The 25,295-nt window shown below is 35.1% G+C and overlaps 1 pseudogene across 1 annotated transcript; it reads left to right on the top strand.

The window, feature by feature from the left end:
• The first annotated feature begins 514 nt into the window (after positions 1-514).
• Positions 515-23,110, top strand: LOC144436593 (receptor-type tyrosine-protein phosphatase epsilon-like; annotated as a pseudogene). Its single transcript, XR_013480966.1, has 19 exons — positions 515-629; positions 4,400-4,499; positions 8,730-8,788; positions 9,539-9,753; positions 10,189-10,276; positions 11,040-11,116; positions 11,384-11,420; positions 12,292-12,389; positions 13,358-13,480; positions 14,414-14,562; positions 15,783-15,918; positions 16,670-16,819; positions 17,455-17,559; positions 18,476-18,557; positions 18,927-19,061; positions 19,760-19,888; positions 20,748-20,899; positions 21,257-21,392; positions 22,161-23,110. The product of XR_013480966.1 is annotated as a receptor-type tyrosine-protein phosphatase epsilon-like (transcript).
• The last annotated feature ends 2,185 nt before the right edge of the window (positions 23,111-25,295 follow it).

The following is a 25,295-nucleotide window of genomic DNA, read 5'->3' as shown; positions in this document are numbered from 1 at the left end:
TAACATTCAGACTTTGTTCCTTCGCTGTCGTCTGTCACAGAATTGTGTACATGTACTAGGATTGGACGTTGAAGAAGTTGGACATTGATTAAGCACCAGTGGTTGAGCGATACTTGAAAACCATTAACACTGTTAATAACAGTGATCGATGTGGTTATTGCACAGCACTAGCAAGCTAAACACTCACAAACTGAAGAAAAGGAATTTCGACCAAATCTGAACTCTCTTGTGGAAAAGGAATTTCGACCAAATCTGAACTCTCTTGTCGGCCAAATTATTTAACCCCCAAGATTGCGATGATTTAATATAGGTTTCGTTCAACTCTAATTTACTTCATACTAAATTTGGAGTGTTTTGTGACCACTACACACGTACTTTTATCCTACCAGTGGTTGACCTTTGACTGCCTACATTCTCTCTTCTATGCCAATAGTCGGTGTTAATCCTGGGTCACCTGAGTGAACAACAGCCAGAAGCCCATTATTGATATTCTAATTTTAGTACACTCGCGGTCTGAAGTTCGTCTGGTGAGGAGATCTCGAGCTGTCTAGTGTCTATAAACCGACCTTCATGAAGTTTAAGTCACCGACGGAATTAGTGAGTAACATTACAACATAAGCTTACTGAAGGTGAGTACTATATCGTACTCTTTTTTTGAAGTTTAAAAACATGACGACGAAATGTTGGTGTTTTTTTAAACAAACGTCAGTCCAACACAATCGGCTAGGAGGAAGTATACACACCGATATTTCCGCAATACAATCAACATTTTACAATCTGTATGAACGTCATTAATTTCATCCGACATTGATATTTAAGTGATACTCTGCCCAGAGGACGGTTTGGGATGACATGGTCTTTAACGTTTGTTAATTTACCCTGTAATTTGTGTGGTTATATTATGTACACACTAAGGCGATATCAGGTCAACGGAGCAAATACCCAGTAGTTACTTTTGATAAGGGTTTGGGGGTTATTTTATTTAGATTTGACGACATTTGTCTACAATTCGATGTACTATCTATCAATTGAACACATCTTAGGATCATATGGATCAGATATATAAGGTGAACTTCAGATAAAACAAAACGAGCCTTTCGGTAGTCCGACGATTGCTACCTACTTCCGGGTTAAATAGTGAGCTAGTATATCGATAGGGCCCATCTCATGTCAAAGGTCAAGGCTATACTGGCTACTTTATTGTATTCGTCTACATAGTCGCTGTGAACATTGCTGAATTGTGCATATGGTCAAAACATATCTCAGTACACTATAATTTATCATTTATAGTTTTGAAAAATTATATTACCAATATACAGCCGTCATGTGACGAAATTGACCAATTGGAGGTAACGTTTGTTTTCACCACTTGAAATGCATGTATGACAATGACATTCGGAAGAAAGTATTGATTTTGAAAAATGACCATGTGTCTATATATTAAATGATATATTGCAATCTTAAAGATTTCTTTTTTTTAAAACTAAAAGCCACTGCGTTAGTAACAGTAACCATGTCAACCATTTGCTCTTTCATAAATATTATGTTTGCACGGTGCATAGTGATACAACATGGGTGTACATATCTCAGAAATGTTGCTCATTGCAGCTGAGATATATCCAGATATCCTTCAACTGGAAGCAATCTAAATACGTTAGTAAGGTAGAAATAAAAAAAAAGGGGGGGGGGCTTGTTTCCAAAAACATAACATGACTTCAGAAAATAGAGTAGGTAGGTTGGAATTTTTTCTTTCTATTATTACGGCTGTTGAGAAATCTTTAACGAACACTAAAACAAAATACCCATTGCTCACAATAATTTTGTGATAGTTTGATGAAATGTAAAAGAACTAAATGAAGACAATTACATTATGAAATAGATGAATACACTGTACCGTATACATTCATTTTTACAGTCTAAAATTACTAAAGATACTTTGACCAAAATATTTACATGGAAATAGGAGTAAATTGTTACTATTTTACCTTTTTTGAATGTATAAGAATGTTTAGGCTTAAAGTAGGGTCGGTTGTCGGTTGGGTTATTGGAAACACTTAGTTTTTTGTTATTTGTCCTAAACAGTCAACATGAAATAGATCAGTTATTGCATTCAATGTTTTAAAAATTGAAGCAGAAATACCTTATAATGCAATTTAAAAAAAAAAGAAAAAAAAAGTCACCACTGTACCTGTAAGTACACACTTACAGGTTTTATTCATAGATGGTAATTTGTAAACAGGCGAACTATTGTTGAATATTTCCCATGATGTTCCAGTCGGTGGATAGCCTGTACATTGACCTAGGAGCCGAGGTTATCTGTTCTGACAACTGCAGCGACGCACGTCAGTATCAGTTGACATGTGGTACAATATATTCTGGTTGAATACAAAAGAATGTCAAATTCCACTGCTTAGAGCTGACACTGTGGATGACTTATAGTAGAATAAAATACAAGTAGTTAAATAAAGGGGGTTACAGAAGAGAATAGGCCCAGGGGTTGTAAAATACTTTGAGGCTACGCTAAGACATACAAGCCCAAACTGCTGTCATACCACATGCCACAAAATACCAACCTTTGTCATACCAACTACATCGCACAAAATAAACACTACACGAGTCTAGGATACATGTAGATAGCAGTTTGCATGGTGAAATAGCTAAAACGTTATTAAAATAATCATTTTTTGAGAAATCAAATCAAATCTTACTTTAAACAATTGTTTAAGCATAACGTTGAAAATTATAGAAATATTCTAAGCTAGTGGAGCAAAACATACCGGTATAGATGGACTTTTTTTCGAAGTCTTCCCGCTACGAGAAATGTGTTTTCACCGAGTACCCCCCCCCCCTCGAGTACAAAACCCACACCTTTCCAGCGGACCCTCCCCGTCTGATCGTTTATAGGAGTTGCCCCCGAGAGCCGAGAGAGCGAGAAAGAGAGTGAGAGAGAGTGAGAGAGAGAAGGGGAGGGAGGGGGAGGGAGAGAGGGGGAAGGAGGGAGAGCGAGTGCGCGAGAGAAAGAGAGAGAGAAGAGAGAAAGAGAGAGAGAGAGAGAGAGAGAGAGAGAGAAGAGAGAGGGATAATGTCTATATGTTTTTGACTCCTTTGATAGTGTATTTTACGATAGGATGAAATGTACGACATGATGGAATGTTACGACAAAAACAATGCAATTAAACAAAGCTACATATTAACTATTTAAACTTTAGTCGTGAGAAACATATATCAAACAAAGTGATGTCACACTTTGTCAATGTCATATAAATCGTATTCTAATACATATGAAATTTGCATAACAAAGCCAGTGTTGGAAGTCATCCTGTTGAGCAGTAAATAATCTCTTTCAATTGAAAATCAACATCAAAAAACAATAGTTCAATTCCAGGCAATTTTTTGGTAAATAGTTATTAAGTACAGGTATGGTATTAAATATTGAATTATAATTAACATTGTATGGTTATTAAAATAATGCACTCTGCAGAATAATGTATTTATTAAAATGAACATTTGGCTGAAAGGTCAATTTTTCATTCGGATTCCAATCTTCCGTCGAGGTGTTTAGGCGTGACTGTGACTGAGAACAAGAAACAACAATTAGTTTATATGGTCTACTAATGTGGCGATGTTTATTTTGATGTTCTCATAAACCACCAACCTTTACATACAGTTAAACATATAAATAAATCTCATAGCCATCACTGTGAGATTTTGACATTTTTTTGAAAAACATAATATATAATTTTCGACAATTGTTTGATAAATATTCTTCTTTCGTTACAAATAACAAATGCAATCTGTGTTGTGTCCTGCAAGGGGTCAACGAATTGCTTTGAAATGTGCATATTCCTTAAGTCTGTGTATGCATGACAGATAAGCTAAAAATGATGTTCAATTTCCACTTGGCTTCAATAGCAAACAAAGCACCCTCTTTCTTCTCCCTGGACGTTTGACTTTTAATTTGAGGATCAAGATCACATCTTAGTTACAATACAGTATGTCGATCAATGACCGTCAACAAGAATGGAATTAGGGAAAGTTATAGCCTATAAAATGTAATAAAAATTCGCTTGTTTAGAGCGTGCTATTAATGGTCATGTATTTCGAGAGCTTCATTTATAATCATACAAGTGCTTTTAATAAGAGTCTGTCTCTTTTAAATGGTTGTAATTATGTATAATGCCCAGTCTAACGCTATAACACATTTAAGGTTTCTTCGAGTAACCCAGTTTCTGTCTCTTGTTTCTCTACTCCTCTGAGTAGCTGGAGTTACTCTATGAGTAGCTGGAGTTTGCCCTAGAGGCGGCATGTCTGTTTATTTAACTATACGCGACCTAAAACAAATGTTAAACATAACTGTGTTGATACAACTATACTTAAATCAATTTTCCTATTTTTGCAGACAATACGATGACTGAAGGCTTACAAATTGCACTGCTGACAATACTAGTTTTACTTGTGGTCGCCGTCGTTGCACTCTGTGTCATATATGCTATACAACGGTAAGTAGCACTTTGATAGCATTTACCAGGTCATTCAGTTATCACAGTTTGTTTCATGTTTAGGTGATAAGAATAGTGAAACATATTAAAAATAATCACTAAAACGAGGGCACTTAATGAAACTTAATAATAACCCAATATCCGCTTTTCTGCCGGATAGTGTTCGACACGTAATTAGGATAGTTTTTTTAGTCAAGAACAACCATTGGAATATTGAAAAATCTGTTGAAACCTTTAGGAGAATAAAAGAGAATAAAATTACGCATTTTGGTACTGACGTTTAGAGTGTTATAAATTTTGGTTTGACACAGTTTCATCACAATTAATAACTATGTATCTATCTTACAATTAAACCTCCTCTTAGTTTTAGTTGGCATGTTTCTGTTATTATAACATTTGACGATAGACTAGTTAACAATTATCCTTCTGGTGAAACGATCTGTAGTGTAAATCCATAATGTAATATCATACTCGTCTTCTTTCATTATATATATATATATATATATATATATATATATATATATATATATATATATATATATATATATATATATTTATTTTTTTATTTCAGAATTCATTTGGATAAATATTATTCTAGTAAAAAAATTTAAAATTCAGTGTATGCCACTGTAAGAAAAACTAGTTGAATATCATTTCGCCACCGTGACAAGCTTCCTTTTTACCCTAGAGACTGAGAGACTGAACTCAGGGAATATCAAAAGTCAAATAATGATAAACTTACAATGAATTTAAAACTTGAACATTACACATGTTACCACTGGGAAATATACAGTAATAGTATAAAGATGAAGGAAGGAAGTCAATGTGTTTAAAGAAATACAAGAGTCTTCTAACTTCCGTATTGCCTTATAAGAAAAGCAAACTAGAGGGAAGTGAGAGTGAATGAGTGTGTGTATTCTGATAAGGTTTTAGTAGTAGGTAAAGAAAGAAAATACATACAGCATGGCGTTTTAGCTCAACTCAGTTTTATTGTTATGTCATTTGTAATTCTATGGGGAAATCCCACCCATTGTGTGGTTATTGTTCTTTGACTGCGTTTTCTGACGTTTTTTTCCGCGATGGCTTCGCGCCAATTTTAGACGTCTCGTTGTTGAGAAAAGCTATCGCTCTCAATTGTTTATATATGATTGAAATTAATATGACTTCGAATAGAGTGAATTGAACAGAATTTAGTAGTGACGTCATTTGTCTACAAAATTAAGCTTTGACTTATCCATATCTCTACTTGTAGCATTCATCATATGTGTAAAAATATAAGTTTGCCCAGCACCCCCACACCACCCAATCCCAACACCAACACCACCACCACCACCACCAAAACCTACACTATGTGAACTTCCTGCAAGTGATATTACTTCTTAATATATTAAGTTTGCTTTGTGGCGATTTTTACTTCCGTCTACCTGACCTATCTACATGATCTATATGTACCATGGGTGTGTCATAGTGACCTAACCATGAGGTCACAAGAGATACATGACAGTCTCAGTATAGTAACGTATTGTTGATAAGACTACCATTGTTTGTCGTTATAGACTGCGTACTTTGATCGTTGTATGGTATCACGAAGTTTGGTTGCTAATTTGATAGGTCATATCGTGTGTACGTATACTGTGTGGATTACTAACTATCGACTTCTCCTAATTTTTATTTGTTTGACATTTACGTATACTGGTATGAGAATTTTTATACTAGTTTTATCGCATAGTGTTTTTGACAAAAAGACAACAAAAATGCCCATCGTTTGTGTCGTAAGAAAAATGCAATCGTAAAATTCTGTCTTTTCTCAAGGACATCTAATAATTTCATTTCACATTACACAACTTATTAGTGAAGTCTTGTCCCGTAAACGCCCCCAACCCCCACCCGCCGATCCCCACTCCCACTCGGTCCTTACGGAACACTAGGGAAGCGAATACGTTATCTATACTTAGCCTAATAACGCACTGTTTCCTTGATTCAAATTCAACCAATCCCTAGTAAGGAAACATTGTATAGTTTGTCTGTCGATAAGATACACGTCCTGGTCCTTGTCACAAATCTGTTATTTTTTGACCAAACTGGATGATAATGAATCAACCAGATTAATTTTTCATGAAGAGAGAAGTTTTTATTCCGTCTCTGTGAGATATATTTAAGAATGGCGGTCTTAGTGATGATATATTTTAGTCTGGTCACTCATTGAAAGGCCTGATCTGATATTTCAAATTTATCACCAGGCATAAAGCCGGTCAATTGTGAAATTAGAGAATATCACCTAAGGAAAATCAAATAACCCTAATTGGTACTCATGTATTGGAGATGTATATAAAATAAGTGAAATAAATCACCATACATCGTGGTTGTTAATATTGGTTAGTTTATTTGTACTGGGTGACATTCCATTGGCGTAAAATCAACTATTTTAAACTATGTATCATCTAAAATATGGCTATTTGATACTAGGCAGTAAGAAATCATCACAGGAGGATGGCAATTGCAGCTTTGCTTTCACTTTGTGTTTTACATTTTTGATGTCGTTGGTTCGTATCACAGGGGCACGTATTATTGCTGAAATTGTTTTCTATAAAGGAAAATATCAAACGAATCCTGCTGCTACTAATGCATCACTCTCTATACCAGTAACAGGTAGGAAATTGTAGTCAAAACGTCGTTATATTCAACCTGTAGACAAAGAAAACAACAATCTAAGTAATACTACACTCCCCTATGGTTCGTATTTTTGTTTATTCGTTCGAGACGGGTGCGTGGATATACGAGGTGTTTTTGCCATTAGATCATCTAACCTTTGGCCACTCGTTTGTTGTTGTTTTTTTAAAAAGAGCATTGGGCTAAAGGTCAATTGTGTTGCGTTATGAAAACAACTGAAACTCTCCGATTTATATTCTTTCGATGAGACAATACATATACAAGTTTGATGTTTTGTTTATAACAAACGTTTGGCATAAAGCCCAACTATATCTCAACCTCGGATAAACGATTGGGTCCTCATTGCACATAGTTGTAGAGTAGGGCGTAGCTGTGTATATAAATCTGAACTAAGTCTTATGAAATTTTATAAATGGTTTCCTGAATTTTTTTTACTACGATTGAGTTAGTTCACTACATATATGTACCTGAATCACAAGATGTGAATAATAAAGCTTTTTTTCTCATATTCCCCCCCCCCTAATAATAGTACAACCATCTATAAAAGCTATATTGAAACTCGAAACCTTTCTTGTATTCATTGTTTAAGGAGGAGTTGTTGTTGTTGTTGTTGTTGTTGTTGTTGTTGTTGTTGTTGTTGTTGTTGTTGTTACAAATCAACACAAAGCATACAAAAATATATTCATTTTCAGCAAATTCATAAATTATCACCTTTTATGAAAATTCGTTCTAAATCATATACACAGCTCCATCTCATTTTACTATTTCTTTCTTACTTTGTCATTGTAAATATAACCCAATATTTGACACCCATGGAATGACAGGCCATCTTTTAATCAGCAAAGTAAGAAGGAGTAAATAGGATCATCCAGGCCAGCTTTTTCTTTATATATCTGCCGGACAATTATTTTTCTCATATGGTTTTGTGCCCAAAGTAGGTGTAACCTACGGACCAGTGTGACTGACTTGTGGATTTGAGCGATTCAGCCAATCAGGAGTCAGTAAATCAATCCCATACACCAAACATTTCGCGAAATAATATGACAGAACCCCATGGCCTCGCAAAGGACGGTAGGGCATACAGAAGTTATTTTCATGAGTTATTTTCGCTATCCCTCATGAAAATACGCGGCAGAATAAACCGAATCACTCGTGAAAATAACTTACATACTAACTGTATGCCCTACCGTCCATTGCGAGGCCATGGTGTTCTGTTATTATTACATATGTACACAAAAAAACGCAATGAAATACAGGTGGGGAAGGGCGAAAAACAAATTCGCATGAATATGTATCAGGTCACCAGCTCATGGTCATTCAGGTCAGGCAGAGGTCAGACACGTGAATTATGAGCGATGATTGGTTGTCACCAATACGGGTCAGTGTAGGAAAAGGCAGACAGTACTGATAAGATGGGGAATGGCATGGGGAAGACAACATGTAGGGCTCAACGCAGTACTGTATAAAGTATATATAATATTTCTGTATTCACTTGTAGAAGATCCGGGTCATAACACAACACCGTACAACTAATTTGTACACTTTCTATTCGTTTTACAGGAAATGGTTGAAAGTGGATGCGCCATGGATCACGGGAGATAAACCGAGGTCAAGAGAAGGTAATGTATTGTGATGTTATTAGGTCATCAACATGTCACCTATAGACTGCAGTATACTCACACTACATGTCAATCATCTACTCAAGCGAATCAGATGCTAAATTACCTTCAAATGGAAATATTACACTCAAATTACAATTTTAAAAAGGAAAAAAGAGTAAAACATTTACCAACTTGTGAAAGACGACGTTTATACCTCGAAAAGTTACTAATACTTACGAATAGGAAATCATTTTAAAGACAAGCGTATTTGGAAATTTAGGGATAACACTGGGTCCGTAGATTACGCACAACGTCAACGGGGTAACAGACAGACCTAGTAAACTTTATTAACATTATATTGTTAATCATTAATTAGTTTTAGAAGTATCGAAACTTTTTGTATTTGTTTTTTTGGATTCTCAATTGATAAAATACCTTAACGATATTTTCCTGCTTTACAATTCAATGTGAAACAGTAGCAACCAGGTCCAAACGGCTTCAAAGAAGCGTGTAAAAAGTTTTGTTATTGTACGTACAACATTAAACCTTTAATATTTTTTTTTAGTTTAAATTCAAATTAAATTTTTAATTGCAATGTATTAAGTTAAAATCAAGGCCTTGCTATATTCTGTTTTATTCTCAAGTCGAGAAACACAGTGGAGTTGTTTTATCAATTCAAAATCAAAACAAATTCCAAATTGTCATTCACATGGCAAGTTTAGTAATAGATCATATTCAACAATATTTCTCTACATTTTTTTTTATCAGGTCTGAGTCCATCTCCAGATCTAGACACAGAGATGACCCAAGATATACACAGACGAAACCCGGTGACAAATCCGAACAACATACCAATAGCAAACGGTATGACATCATCATCGGCCAACTTTGAGGATCCAACAGTTACTTTAGTCAAAGTTGCCGATCTTCCACAATACCTTAGGATAAGAAGGGCGAAAAACATTATAAAAGAGGAATATACTGTAAGTTTCAGTTGTTTTTATTGTTAGTTATTACTGTTGTTGTTGTTGTTGTTGTTGTTGTTGTTGTTGTTGTTGTTGTTGTTGTTGTTGTTGTTTTCAGTGTACTTTTCACTGTAAAAATTGCTGCACTCGTGAATATATATAGCATGGACAATTATCATCCTCTGTTTATCATTACACGTATCTTGAATATATGTCGGATTGTGCATGTAATACGAAAGAGGCAGGAAAAAATAGCATTCTGCTGCGAAATTCTGTTTTCGCTGAGAACTGATGTTATGTCAATATTCGTATGGATAAGTAACACGATTGAATGCGCAATAAACACTTATGATAGTAATCAGTCACGAAACATGTCGAGCTTTTAAAGAAATAATGACAAACTTCGACCGTTAATATCAGTATTGTGTTAAATACGAAGTTCATTTATTTCAGAACTTACCCGGAAAAGATTATGGCACAACCGAGGTCGGGTCGATGGACGTCAACAGGACAAAAAACCGTTTCAAAAATATCATTACATGTAAGACTTTACATCTTATTTACATAATTACGTTTGTGTATGAAAGGATTTTTAACTTACTGTAAGTACTTATTCGCGTAATACTGTCGCCACGAAACTATTGCCACTACATACTAATAGTGGGGTAAGTTGAATACGGGCAAATCGGATATGGATATTATACGAATATGTTATTGCAAATCTTGTGAATCGTTTGATTATGAAGCAAATGTTTTTGCTTGAAAGAAAGACACAACGTTGAGTGATAGCAAATACAGTTTATGGGTTGCTCGTCGATGTAGAATAAGAGCAACTATCGAGAGAAGAAGAAGAAATTTACTTTCTTAAAGCGTTTTGTATTTGATGAGATGGGATACAATATGGTAGACAGTATTCAGTGTCCGATCGCAAAAGTAATGTTGAACATTTTTACAGATACAATAGTAAAATACTATACAAATACAAAACTCCAAATCTGGCTGTCGGTGATGTCTCGTGGAATCCTTAACTAGTCAGAATTGGTATCTGGTGTTTACAACATAGCTTTACTTTGATTACCGTGCTATGATTATCCGGCATGGTCGATTTGGTGAGTGTGAGTGTGAGTGTGTGTGTGTGTGTGTGTGTTTGTGTGTGTGTTAAATTAGAAAAAAAAACGAACTTTATTATCGGCCTTAAGTACATATCTCATAATTGAGCTTGACACTCTGACAAATTTATATATAATTATGCAGAAAACATTTTGATATGTAAACTTTTATTTTTATTTTTCATACAAATGTAGACGATGATTCGCGAGTGGTCCTTCACCAGCTAGAAGGAGATCCGTACTCGGACTATATAAATGCTTCACGTATCAATGTAAGTGATCACATTTATTATGAGGTATACAATATACTGTTTGGCATCAAAATGTGTTTGTCACTTCAGCCTGAAGAATGTCATTGTACAGGTTAGACAATGTTACCTCATACTCATGCTGTATTAACAACATATCTCTCCTTTCTCATCATTCGCTGGGAAGACATAATATCAATGAAGTATTCTAAGCCAATGAACTCAAATCTGTCAACACTCTTTTAAACGTTCACATTATCTATTAACTAGTTCCTTTTCTTGATTTAATAGGGTTACAAAAAGCCGAACGCTTACATACTAACGCAAGGTAAGATGCAATATTCTCATTTTTTTTTTCACTACAGAAGATCTGGCTATTTTATCTACTAATAACACTGTAACGTGTGACAAGAAAATGTAGAATGAAATTTGTTATATCGACGAATTCACACAAGCCTTAGTATCCTTTGGTATCATTCATTAAGCATAGGGAAGGTGGGGGGGGGGGGGGCAGGAGGCGTTACCTTTTGCCTACTGATCGATCACAGAAATATATGGTAATGACTTGGTGGCGAAGTACTAATACCGCCAACAATTACCAGTACATAGAACTACAATTGACAGTCAAATCGAATAGTTTCAATTAGGCTGGTTATATAATCTTAAAGTGGTCATATGGATGAGGATTGGGTATTTAATTTGGATTTCTAATTTATAAAGCAATTTTATCATGGCTTCCTACTTGAAAAATCAACGTGAAACACAATAGACCAAGTCCTTGGTTGTAACTCAATGCATTGCAACATATTAATACATGTGTAAAAAGGTTTGTTATTGCATGTACAATAACAAACGTTTTACGCATTGTTTAGCTTTTGAAATGTATTGGGTTACAAACAAGGACTTGGTATATGTTGTTTCACATTGATTTTTCAAGAAGGAAGCCATGATAACATTGCGTTATAGATTAAAAATCCAAAATAAATACCCAATCCTCATCCACAAGGCCACTTTAAAGTGCAAATGTAGGTGTACTGCTGATATGGTAACGGGTAAATTTATACGTGAATTGATGGCTGGATGAATGGATGAATGGATGGAGTGAGGGGGGGGGGGGGTAGATTAACGGATGTGTATCTCAATGTATCGATACTGTAGTAGTTATTGTATATTCACTATTTTTCGCTCTTTTTCATCAGGTCCAAAGAAAGAGACGGCTGGCGATTTCTGGAGAATGGTATGGGAACAGAGATCGACGATTATACTGATGGCCACTGACCTGGTTGAAAAAGGAAGGGTAAGTTTGTCAAACCTGTATCTATATCTATGTAAAAAGACAGTAATCAGGCATGAACTTTCTGGAAGTAAAAATTAATGACAAGATCATTTCTTTAAGTGAGATTGTTTTGCTATCTTTTGGTTGCATATCTAGCAGTGCCACAATAGTCCAGTTGCCAGAGGTGTTTTTAGGGGTTAACCTTTGCAATGTGAGTTATGTGATATTTTGTTGCAGATTCCACCTCATAAAGGTGTCCTGTTAGCATATCTGATGGGTGCCACTCGCGCACCATTGGGCATTTTGTTATATCGCGAGAAAACCGAAATACCATGTATTGCTATGGGTAAACACATGTTTTGGTAGGCTTAATACTTACTGCCTATAAAACCATGTCAAAGTTACTGAAAAGTCATATTTACATGTTACACGTTGTATATTATATATAATCAGTCAATTACAAATATTTTGTCAAAAGTTTTGCACATGTCGAAAATTAGATGGTGAATTGGGCTGAAACTTGGTGGGATGTTCCTGAAGGTGTTATTCAGCAATTATTGTTATATGTGCGACAACTGGCCTTAGTAACCTGACCACGCCCTTAGAAACAAAAAATGATGATGTATATTACAAAGATAAAAATAGGTAGATAAAGATGGGTAGATAATTTACACATTCGACGTACGCAAAGTTATCTAGCAACAACATCATATCACACCCATGGCAACAGCCAAATGATGACGTTTATATTGCAAAGGTGAAAACTGGAATGGGTGGGCAAGTGAATAAAGATTCCACGCCCATAGTAATAGCCAAATGATGATGTAGCAAAGATAAAAAGAGGGATTAATGGGAAACTGTCATCATTTGTCACCATCCACCACCTTTCTTTAGATGACATTGCATATTGATTAGTGACTATATCATGTACTATAAATTTCATGCTTCTCTCGATAAATCTAAATATATTCCCTACTTCTATATTGCAGGATCGATGTTTCAAGTATTGGCCTGACCTCCTTGAAGACGTTGCATTTGGAGATATCCTTGTTCAGAATGACAGGGAGGAAATTTTCACCGATTCTGTTATCAGAACGTTCAGGGTCACAATGGTAAGGAATAAACTTGATTTTTATTTAGCAAGCCAATCATGGTGTGAAATTGTTTGTATATTTTGTGTGACAAGACGGGGAGGGGTGGGGGTGAGGCAGCGTATGATATCGCAGAATGGTTGATCAAAGACAACAACCCACACACCTTGCTTTAAACAAACAAATACAGCAGAGACCACAAATGACTACAGCGTGTCTCTCTCACGACATCTAACTTTGACAGTTTTCAAGCACGTTTTAATAGTTAATAAAAGTTGGAGTCGTGCACTGATAGGTTCTGCTTCTCTATAGCATAAAACCACCGCCAACACAAGGCATACACATATATAATAATAATCTTTATTTATACTGGATAGTTCTTTAAGCATATAAACACTTGTCTCCCAAGAATTCCAGTGGGAGCCATCATGGGTTCAGTGTTAATGTAGGAGGAAAACCCGGGGAAAACCTGGTAGAGTCAAACTGAACGACACTCTTCTTACTTACAGCGTGGTAAACTTAATCGAACCCTGAATGGGGTTCGAACCCCGACCGCAGTGGTAAGAGGCAGGTGGTTTAACCACTCGGCCACCGACAACCCTATCTATCTATCTCTACCCCCACCCCTCCCCGTCTTGTCACACAAAATATACAAACAATTTCACACCATGATTGGTTTGCTAAATAAAATTATATATATATATATATATATATATATATATATATATATATATATATATATAACTCGGTGAATATCAATCTGCTAAGACAGTGCTCTATACCGCAGTGGCAGAGCGTAATAGTTTTGTAAATATATATATATATATATATATATATATATATATATATATATATATATATATATATATATATATATATTGAGCCCCTACTGCCGAACGCAATACACTTTCTTAGTAAATATCAATTTATTAAATATATATGTTTCAATTCTAGGGAACAACGGTCCGTGAAGTCAAACACTTTCATTACAAAACCTGGAAGGATATGTCGGCTGGAGACTATCCACTGGCAGTAGTAGCGTTCTTGAAAAAGATCAATGATTACAAGGCACCTCAATCAGGACCCTTAGTTGTCCACTGCAGGTAAAGTGAAATCATTTTAAAAAGTTGTAAAGGTTTGTGAACTGAACCCGTGCGTCATTATAGATTATTTGTTATAACCCAATTGTAAAGTTTGTGCAAGGATTACGTATACAATTCTTTCGAAACGCAGGTTGTTTCATATATGGCCATGCATCAACAAAAGTTGTTCCTATTTTAGATAATTCTCACTTTAAGAAGAGGAAATGACGTTATAGTGATGTCGATTAGAATATACACGCCATAGAGATGGATTTTTCTGATTCGGTGGCCAGATCAAGTAGACGAGTCCTATTTTCTTTATAGCCATGTCGTTTTAAATGCCGACGCAGGTTTTGTTTGGTTGTAGAATTGTCAGTGAACAGAAATGTTCACGCATGCTGTGTATATAATGAACACTACTAGTAATACGTTATTGGTTCAGCAATTGTAAAGTCGTAAAGTTAATGTTTATCCTATGATATTATACCTCTGCATCTATTACTGTATATATGGGTATGTTGAACATAACAGCCTTAAAATGGGAAGTGTGAAATGTTATTTTATCCAAGCTTCGCTAAAAGCCAGATGATATAGAAATAAAAACACTGTGGATCTAAGCTTGCGAAAACGATAGTCAACTACAGACCAAACTACAGACCAAAGTAAAGTCACTAAATATTTGCGATGTGTAAATGAATTATAAAATAGTTTTAAGTGCAGTTATGAATTTAAACGAATCTGAAATAAAAAAAATATTCTACGTTATGAAATTCCATTGCCATGGTAATTGTAACTTTCAGGAAATGTTGCTGTATTTCTGTACTGGAAGAGAATTTAGTCTTGTTTATCCTTTTTCTAAAGCGTTTTAAATCCGATATTATATAATTGTGTATAATCCACCCTCTTGCTATATAATTCTTTGTTATGTAAACTTTACACAACTGCGTGGTATAAAATACAGAGTTTAACGAATGTAATATTATTTGCAGATCTCTTTTATCACTAGGAAATATTATTGGCGACGAGCAAAATAATATTATATTTTATTTGGGAGATGTTGTCTTCCGTAAATTTCGGCCATAACGTCACATACAAGATAAAATACATAACGGTTGAACTTATTACTTATAGCTAGATTTGAATTTATCAATAAAGTTTTATTACAGACTCGTTTTTCAATGTGTACACATACCGTAAATGCCACGTCATTGAATATGTGCTCGTATCGTTTGTTTGAACAGTGCTGGTGTAGGTCGGAGTGGTTCGTTTGTTACAATTGACGCAATGTTGCAAATGGCTGAGGCAGAGGGACAGATCGATGTATTCTCGTTTATACAGGATGGAAGGACAAGGCGAACACAATTCGTACAAGTCTTTGTGAGTATATAGCTTATTTTCCCCACTGATAACATAGTGTCTTGAAGTGTCATCTATTATGATACGAGTGGGGATAGAGTCACGGGGAGTGGACTGGGGAGGAGGGATTACGACTCGGGCAAATTTAGATGTTTTCGGGCCAAAGGTAGTTTCGTGCCAAAGGTCGCGCCAAATGTAGTTTTTTCGACATAACACTGCAGCTCTAGCATACATGAATGTCGACACATGCATTTAGGATATTTTGGTCGTTGGAAGTGCTTTGAACATGAGTAGGGAGTTTCAAGTAATTATTGCGGAGGGCTGAGGAATCGGGGTCAGACTTTACAAATCTGTTAGGAGGAGGTAGGGGGGGGTATTTGAGTGTTGTGACAGGAGTGAAATAGGATAAATAGTTCACAGGTACACGTACTGCGTTAATTACTTAACAAGTCACGATCTAATTGGCAGAACTGAAGGCCAAATCTCTTAAAGACTAGATGAATGCACTGCACACCGACATTGTCGGGACCAAGGCCAACAAGTCCACTCCCGGACCACTATCCGATATATCTTACCATACTGTCGCCCTTCTCCCCTGAAACATCCACTACTCTCCTAACACCACAGCAAACAAGTGATTCATTGCACTTTGACTGCCAGGCAAATTTGCACCGTGGTGCATTCTCCAGTAATATAGAGACGTTTATGATTATTTTGCAGTATTAATGTTAGATTATAGATAAGCGTGCAAACATCTTCTTTGTCTCTTCAGGATCAATATGATTTCATCTACACCGTACTACTAGAGTCCACCATTTTTGGGATAACAGAAATACAGGCATCAGATGTAAGGATTAAGATGAAGGAACTGAAATCACAGGACCCCAACACAAGAAAGACAGGTTTCCAGAAAGAATTTGAGGTAAGGGATATCAGCTGTAATGACAAATCAGATGTGATGTTAATTTTAAAAGTATGGAGCAACTGAAAGCAACGTAATGTTTATTTTAGAAGATCTCGGTTTTTCATTACAAAATTAAATGTATTTGTACCAAAGTCGCAAGTTCTCCTAACCAGAGAAGAGTTAAGAGTTCGTTAAAACTCTCGAGTAATTATTGCATCACAGGTTGCTGAAACATCTCTCTCTCTCTCTCTCTCTCTCTCTCTCTCTCTCTCTCTCTCTCTCTCTCTCTCTCTCTCTCTCTTCTCTCTCTCTCTCTCTCTCTCTCTCTCTCTCTCTCTCTCTCTCTCTCTCTCTTTCTCTCTCTCTCACTCACTCTCTCTCTCTCTCTCTCTCTCACACACACACACACGTACGTACGTACGTACATACAACATACATACATACATACATACATACATACATACATACATACATACATACATACATACATACATACATACATACATACCCAAGTACCGACTACCCATCCAAGTACCCCCTTATATACATGTACCTACTACCAAGATGTAGTCTTAAGGCCTCAATACTGATCACTGGTAACTGTCACACCGTTCACCTAATACAGAATTACTGTCACCCTGTATATATTGTAGAATCTGAAGCAACTATGTAATCCACCAAAGCTAGAGGACTGTAAGGCAGGAAAGACAACCCAAGAACGTCAACAAGAATAGATATCCGGATGTAATACCACGTATGTATAAAATAAATTATGAAATAATACATACATTTTATATGAGTAATGGTTTTTTATAATATTCCAACAAATTCAGGGTTTTTAAACATCAACTGTTGTGTATTAGTTGCTGTTGACCAAAATCATAAATAATACGGTCAAGAGCGGCAAGTTCTGTGATCATACATTGGCGCTATTGTAATAGCGCCCTCTGTCGGTGACAGCGCTAATGCCATCAACACCATCGTTTCATTGCACTTTAATTAGGCAAAATTAAAAATTAAGTGTTTGTTTCCGATAACATGACTTCATCAAATAGGGTAGGCAGGTATTTATTTTATTTTATTTTACTTTAATAATGTTAAAAATTACTTCGATCCCAAGATAGATACTCGAGCTCGTGGGTCACAATACTTCCGTGAGAGTTTGATGAGGTCTAAATGACGTAATACAGATAATTGTTAGTGAAGTAGATGATCACGTTATACAGACTGTACTGTAATAATCTAAGAAGACCTGGTTTCTCTCTGGAATACAATTTGTTTTTTACATTAAAGTTACCACAGATGAGGCAAAGGCATAAAGATGTACATGGAAATAGAAGTAAATTGTAACCTTCATGTTATTTTGGTGAAAGAAATGTAAAACTCGGGTCGTTCAGCTTATCGGAAACACACTATTTTATATTTACTTAACCTTCTAAAACATTTTTATCTGTTATAATCTAGGATTGGTTTGTAATTGAAATCTAATTTGTAATTGAAATCTAATTGGAAATACCCAAAGGAATACTGTATATATATATATATATATATATATATATATATATATATATATATATATATATATATATATATATATATATATATATATATGATATCATTGTCCCTTGCGCTAAGAATTTAATGGTCAATTTATTACATTGTTCTGTAGTTGAGTTATCAAGACCTTATTCCTTATTTGATGACTCAAGTTGATGATCCGGATTCTACAGATTATATTAATGCCAGTTTCTTGCCGGTGAGTAGAACTGTGAACTTAAATATAATGATGATTTTTATCTTACACTTAAATATGGATAAGTTCAAAATTTGAATTTTCGCATGATGGAAACGAAAGCAGCATAGGTAATCGTCATTTATATTTCATAATTTCTTTCAAAATACACAATCGTATGCAATACGAGGATACAACTATGAAAGTGCTGGGGGAGAGATAGATAGAGAGAGAGAGAGAGAGAGAGAGAGAGAGAGAGAGAGAGAGAGAGAGAGAGAGAGAGAGAGAGAGAGAGAGAGAGAGAGAGAGAGAAACGCGCGTGTGTGTGTGTGTGTGTGTGTGTGTGTCACTGCTACACTAATAGAAACACTTTCATGTATTTGTATATTACAGGGCTATAACAGAAAGGATGGTTTCCTAGCAACTCAAATGCCACTGTCAAATACAAGAGTTGATTTCTGGAGAATGATTTGGGATTATAACATCAGGGTTATTGTGATGCTGAACGACCTAAAAACAGATGACATGGTATGCACATCAGTTCTTTACTGTTCAGAATTTAGAATTTAGGCTTCAAAAATTTTGAAAGATAGACCCCATACCAGTAATACCGTAATCACCACCTCCACCACCACCACCACCACCACCACCACCACCACCACCACCACTACCAAAAACAACAACAACAACAACAACAACAACAACAACAAGAGTGATAGTAACCAAATTTATTGTTACATATATTCATTGTATTTTTACAATAGTAAATCTAGCTACCTTTATTTTGTCTTATTACTGACCGTTTGCGTTAACAACCTATACATAATGGTTTATTGCCTTTAACCATTGTTCAAACCTATAATACTCTCTGTTGATCAGGGTTGAAATAGGCTACACTATTTGTTATACGGGGTACCATTTGAAGAAAAAAAAACGTTCCTGAAAAAAATACTTCAGATATACAATAAATATCCCATGTTTCGATTAATGTAAAATAGTGAATAGTGAAGAAATTAACAAAGCCAAATCACTGAGCAAACGAATATCGATGAGCGCGCCACTTGCCATATTTGGGCAAAGTGTGCCGGGGCGTGATACAGAAAATTATTACCCGGGTTCAATGCGCGTGCTTTTCATTCAATTGCGTTGGAATCGATACTGGGTATATGATAATTACCACTACTTGTTAAGATATAAATCTTGCACTTTCCATTGTTTCATTTAAGATACAAGGAAAGTACTGGTCAGATGAAAGAGCTGAGAGTTTTGGACCATTCTCAATAGAAGTGATGTCAAATACAGCTGCTGGTACTTGTGACATCCGGAAAATGAGAATCACAAACACCAAAAAGACGGTAAGCAGATACATGTCAACTTATTTGTACCGCATCGCTTCGAAGTTTTGGCGGTATATTCGTAAAGAACCATTTTCAACTACTCCGAAGGTACCAGTGGTTCCTGTTAAGTGTTCAATTCATCAACATATGAAATATCTTTCACTTTGATTTTTTGTAGATGACGAGGTTTATGCAATATTCATTTTATAACAGTAAAAAATGGAATACAAAATCAATAATCAAATAGAGATTACATATACCTCTGATTGTGCAGGTAAATAGTGAATTATATTGTCTGGTTGTGTTGGGTCAGACAATGTAAAGAATGTAATCAAATCTAATCAAATCAAATCAAATCAAATCAAATCAGATTTCATCTTATCACATCACATCACATCACATCAAATAAATGTCAGATCAGACCAGATGAAATCAAACCAGATCAGATCAGACCAGATGAAATCAAATCAGATCAGATCAGATCAGATCAGACCAGAAAATCAAATCAAATCAGATTAGATCAGACCAGATGAAATCAAACCAGATCAGATCAGACCAGATGAAATCAAATAAGATCAGATCAGATCAGATTAAGATCAAATAAAAATAAGACAAAGATAAATAACATCAGGTGAGATCAGATCAAACCACGTCAAATGTGATAAATCCAGATCAAATTAATTTTAAAATTCCCAACAAATCTTATTTAGTATATTTCTATATTACATTACATAAAGCACCAAATGCAAGCAACTTTTCTTGATGTTGTCCAATCCGATAAAGGAAACAAATTGACATCAAACCTATTTTATGATTAGACCATAGAGAAGTATAACTATAGCTAAAATATAGTTTCGTTGTATCTTTCTCTATCAAGGAAGCACCACGGTATGTTCAACACGTGCACATGACAAACTGGTCAAATGATACAGACATACCGCCGTCTAATAAAGTCATGGTGGACCTTGCTACACTCGTTGAGAGAGCACAGCAAGAATCTGGTAATAATCCCATCGGAGTTCATTGCAAGTAAGATTCACCTACATTTCTATCCACAACTATGTCCCAGGTGAAACGTTGGATATGTTATAATTTATTATATATTATAAGAATTACCACTGAGTATGTTTTATAAATGTTCTTTTTTTAAATAAAGAACGGTGGTGACGCAGAATATCCGCAGTCTACATATTAAGTTAATGAGATTTAGAAAGCTGATGTTTCGGGAATATCCCTTCTTGTGGTCTCCAAAAGTATTCATATTTTCATTATGATATAATATCCTCTACCTTGACTTAGCCTCTATTGTTTCACTTCCACTTTAAATCATGAAACATTTCCTGGAGGAATATGATCATCCTGAACGTTATTACATTGTTTCACTAGGAATGGATTAGGTTCTACTGGTGTGTTTTGTGCTGTTTATAAGAACTGTGAGAAGGTAAAGACTGAACAGAGTTTTGACGTCTTGCAGGCAGTGAAAACTCTTAGACTACACCGTTATGGAATGGTGGAGACATTGGTGAGTGTTTGTTAATTTAAGCAATGTGGGAGTTCTTGGAGCATTCGCTTAAACGTCTCTTAATACATAAACCACCTGCCTTTCATGTGAACGGTAATAGTATTGCGACTAACGTTTGTAACATTTTAGATATATGGCAAAGATGCAGAAAAAAACCTCCCACGATATTAATATATGCAAGCATGACAAAAACGAAATGGTGAATAAAAGCATAATGTGTTATTATAGTAAAGATACCCAATTTTGCTGTAGACAAGTCTCTGTAATACAGCAATATATATCAATAGCAAACAACCACTCTTAATTTAAAAATCAATCATTGGATTAAGATGTTTATCAGTAGGTGACGTAAACGCCGAGGAACTGTGTGTATTAACCATTGACTAGACATTTTATTAAGCACATGTACACGACATGTTAGTGTGATAGCTGACAGCGAAATACATTTTTTTTAAAAAATAATTGTATCTCACACAGATTTCAGATTGCACGTTAAAGTTGAACATTTATAACAGTTAGTCAACGTCGGGTAACTAGGCTTACTATGTACATTAATTAACTCGTGCTCATAAAAAATAATGTACAATAGCAAGATTTACCATTTATCACTGTGACAATATTCACAGTTCACATGTCGTGTAATATCCACTAAAATTACCCTTTGCATACGCAGTGTCAACACTTGTAATAACGTTCCCAAAACATTCGCACAAGCCTCTTACAGGCAATCTAACCATCTAATTTGTTTATTTCTTACTTCTTTCACAGACACAGTACCAGTACATATACGATGTTTTGTTATTGTATCTAGACTCCTTTGCTACCTATTCCAACTTCCAGCAGTAAAGCTTGAGTCGAGTTCGACATGTACCAATTTAAAATACTGACTGGCAATGCTCTTGTCAAGCTCTAAAATGACAAATGAATCTCAATATATATGTATATATATGAACAATCACTGACGACAGAGTCAATACTTTGTAATGATCACAATCTGAAGAGTACATGTAGGAGACGTTGTAGCTATAATATTTGAATAGTTTATGTGCGTTAATTATTCTTAATTTGCCATTATCCAGTATTGCCTATGTGGATTTTTTTCCAGTCAATTCACCTTTAGAGCAACATACCCAGAATAACCATATTTATTCATTGTGTGTGCTGTGATTTCATGATTTTGTTAAGCTAACTATACGACTATGGTAAATCAATTATCGAAAAGCTAACAGAGACACAAACTATTATTGCAACATGATGTAAGTTATCACTGAACGTTGCACAATAGACTGGCATATCTCTGATGGCACGAGTTTTTTCTTGTCAGTCTCATTTCGAACTTGATATTCGAAGGAACATTTTCGGGGACTTTCACCGTCTACGCAATCTATCTATCTTGATTATAGGGTGATTATATCTACATAACCACAACATGACTATCACCCCCTTCCCCCGTTACCAACCACACGTGGTGTCTGTCTTAATTTGTCGATAGCTTGGTTGCCATAGTAATAAGGGCCCAAGTATACAATACCCAAGTTCATTTATGACTCCTTGAAAATGATCTCTTCTGCTCAGTTTTTATACTACTACCAAATTCGATCAGGTGTCCGAGTTAGCCTGTCTCAAGCTGTGCTAAAACTGCCTACTAGTAGTACGTTTCTCTATTTATCACAGTGTCACACTTCACTCCCTGGTAATTACTTGTAAGCAAATTGTTGGCAAGATACATACATACATACATACATACATACATACATACACACATACACACACACATACGTACGCTACGTACGTACGTACATACATATGAAGTAAATGGATAACTTCACAAATAACTAATAAGCCATGTGCCAGAGTCTAGTAATGGCGTGATTTATCAGTTTGTCTTTATAGTGTGACTAATGAGGTAGACTTCATTAATTTAAAAGGAGGAACCCACAAGTCACAAGGTTTAGCACAGCTTGTGACAGGCAAACTCGGTTGGTTGAGAGAATTGTGTTGTAAGACCTAGGCAGTCAAGTCTTGTTCTCATTTTGTGGTAATATTCAGAGACAGTGACCATCCCCTTGCTCTAGCCAGGATTTAGAGTTACTCTATGGAAGAGTTTTAGGATCTATGTAGATCAAACGATTACAATGTACATATTAGTACAACACTTGGAAGTTGAATCATTGCATTTTTATTTGTGTTTATTAAGTGTTTCCTGTACAGAGAACTAAGTATAAAAAAGACTGTTCTTTTTTTAGATATTGTTTTTAAATATTATACTGTTTTTAAGACATTTTAAAGTATGGAAGTTACACAGTAAATGCTTTTGAAGGAGTTGCCAGGGGCACTGTCATTTGTATATGATTTTCCAACAAGGGATGCAGAATTAATGAATTTTCACATTCGACTAGTTTCCTTTGTAACGAAACACTATAAGTATGTATTTTAAGGCATTCTGGATTTACTCTAGAGAGTGGTATTAATCGGAGAATGGAAAGTTTGATATAAGTGAGACTGGAGTTTTTATCATTGCATCTCTACATTTCGTAAGCACCGATGATAATATTAGCTTCTGTTATAGGGAGGGATTATTACACGTTTTTTCAAGAAGGCCTGAGGAATAACAGTACACTACATTTTAATGTGTCTTTGTATATGCATAACCTTATCAAGACCTACACATTATATAGTTTTTTGGTTTTTTATTGTCCCTTATTTGTGGATTTCCAACACACACGCACATACATACATACATACATACATACATACATACATACATACATACTTTCCAGACGGAAACGATGAATCTAGTATGTGTTTATGTGGAGGGGAGGGATTGCGGGGTTGCAGGGTCTGTGTTAGGAAGAGGGGTTTCGTCTAACTATATTACAATATTTTTTTTTTTGCATTTCGAGGTTAAGGAGTGGTTTTAAAGTGACTACAATACGGTAGTATAATAACTATCAATATTCTTGTTGACAGTAAAATATTTGGTTTGATTAAGCAAAGGATTAGAAGTCACTATAAACATTGAACTGTGTGGTGTATTTAGAATAAAGCGAACATGTCTTGTAAAAGTTTTAATTTATTAGTAACACATAGTTGCAGGTTTCAGCTATACATATGTTTGAATTAAATTCGAATTTGTAAATATCCAACACCATATGCTCAGCAAAATGTAAATATTTTAAAATATGACCCGGCTAATATTTCAAAATAGTGTACTGGTACAATGCTATATAACAAGATTACATTTTAATGAACCATTTACATCGAGGATCTGGTTAAACTCGACATTAACAACATCAACAAACAAAAACAGATAAACAAACTAAATAACAAAGCAATAGCAGGGACGATGAAGATGATGATGATGATGATGATGATGATGATGATGATGATGATGATGATGATGATGATGAAAATGAAGCCTTTAAAATATTTTATTTTTGAAACATTAATTTTGACATTTCAGTTGTCTATTATGTATATATTCAGGAAATTAACAGTGTTCACTTTTACAGTTCATGAAATATATTCAAGACTCTGTGTCAATACATATTCTCAGTAAAAACCTGTATATTCAAAGAATATGCTTGGTACCATAACACACTTTGTAATAACATTTTAAATGTAACTTTCTAATGCAAATAAATTTGAAATAAAATCTACACATTTTATGTATATGATAACATATATGATTAATGTATCTGTGTATGTATGCATGTATTTATTTATTTATTTATTTATGTATGTATGTATGTATGTATGTATGTATGTATGTGTGTGTGTATGTATGTATGTATGTATGTATGTATGTATGTATGAATGTACTTATGTCTAGCTGTGTATATATATTTGTGTACGCACGTACATATGTATGTATGTATGTATGTATGTCTGTCTGTCTGTCTG

This window comes from Glandiceps talaboti, chromosome 6 (genome assembly GCF_964340395.1).
Source record: "Glandiceps talaboti chromosome 6, keGlaTala1.1, whole genome shotgun sequence".
Taxonomy (NCBI): Eukaryota; Metazoa; Hemichordata; class Enteropneusta; family Spengelidae; genus Glandiceps; species Glandiceps talaboti.
The sequence above is the reverse complement of the archived record's forward strand: the minus strand, read 5'-3'. Positions and strand labels throughout refer to the sequence as shown.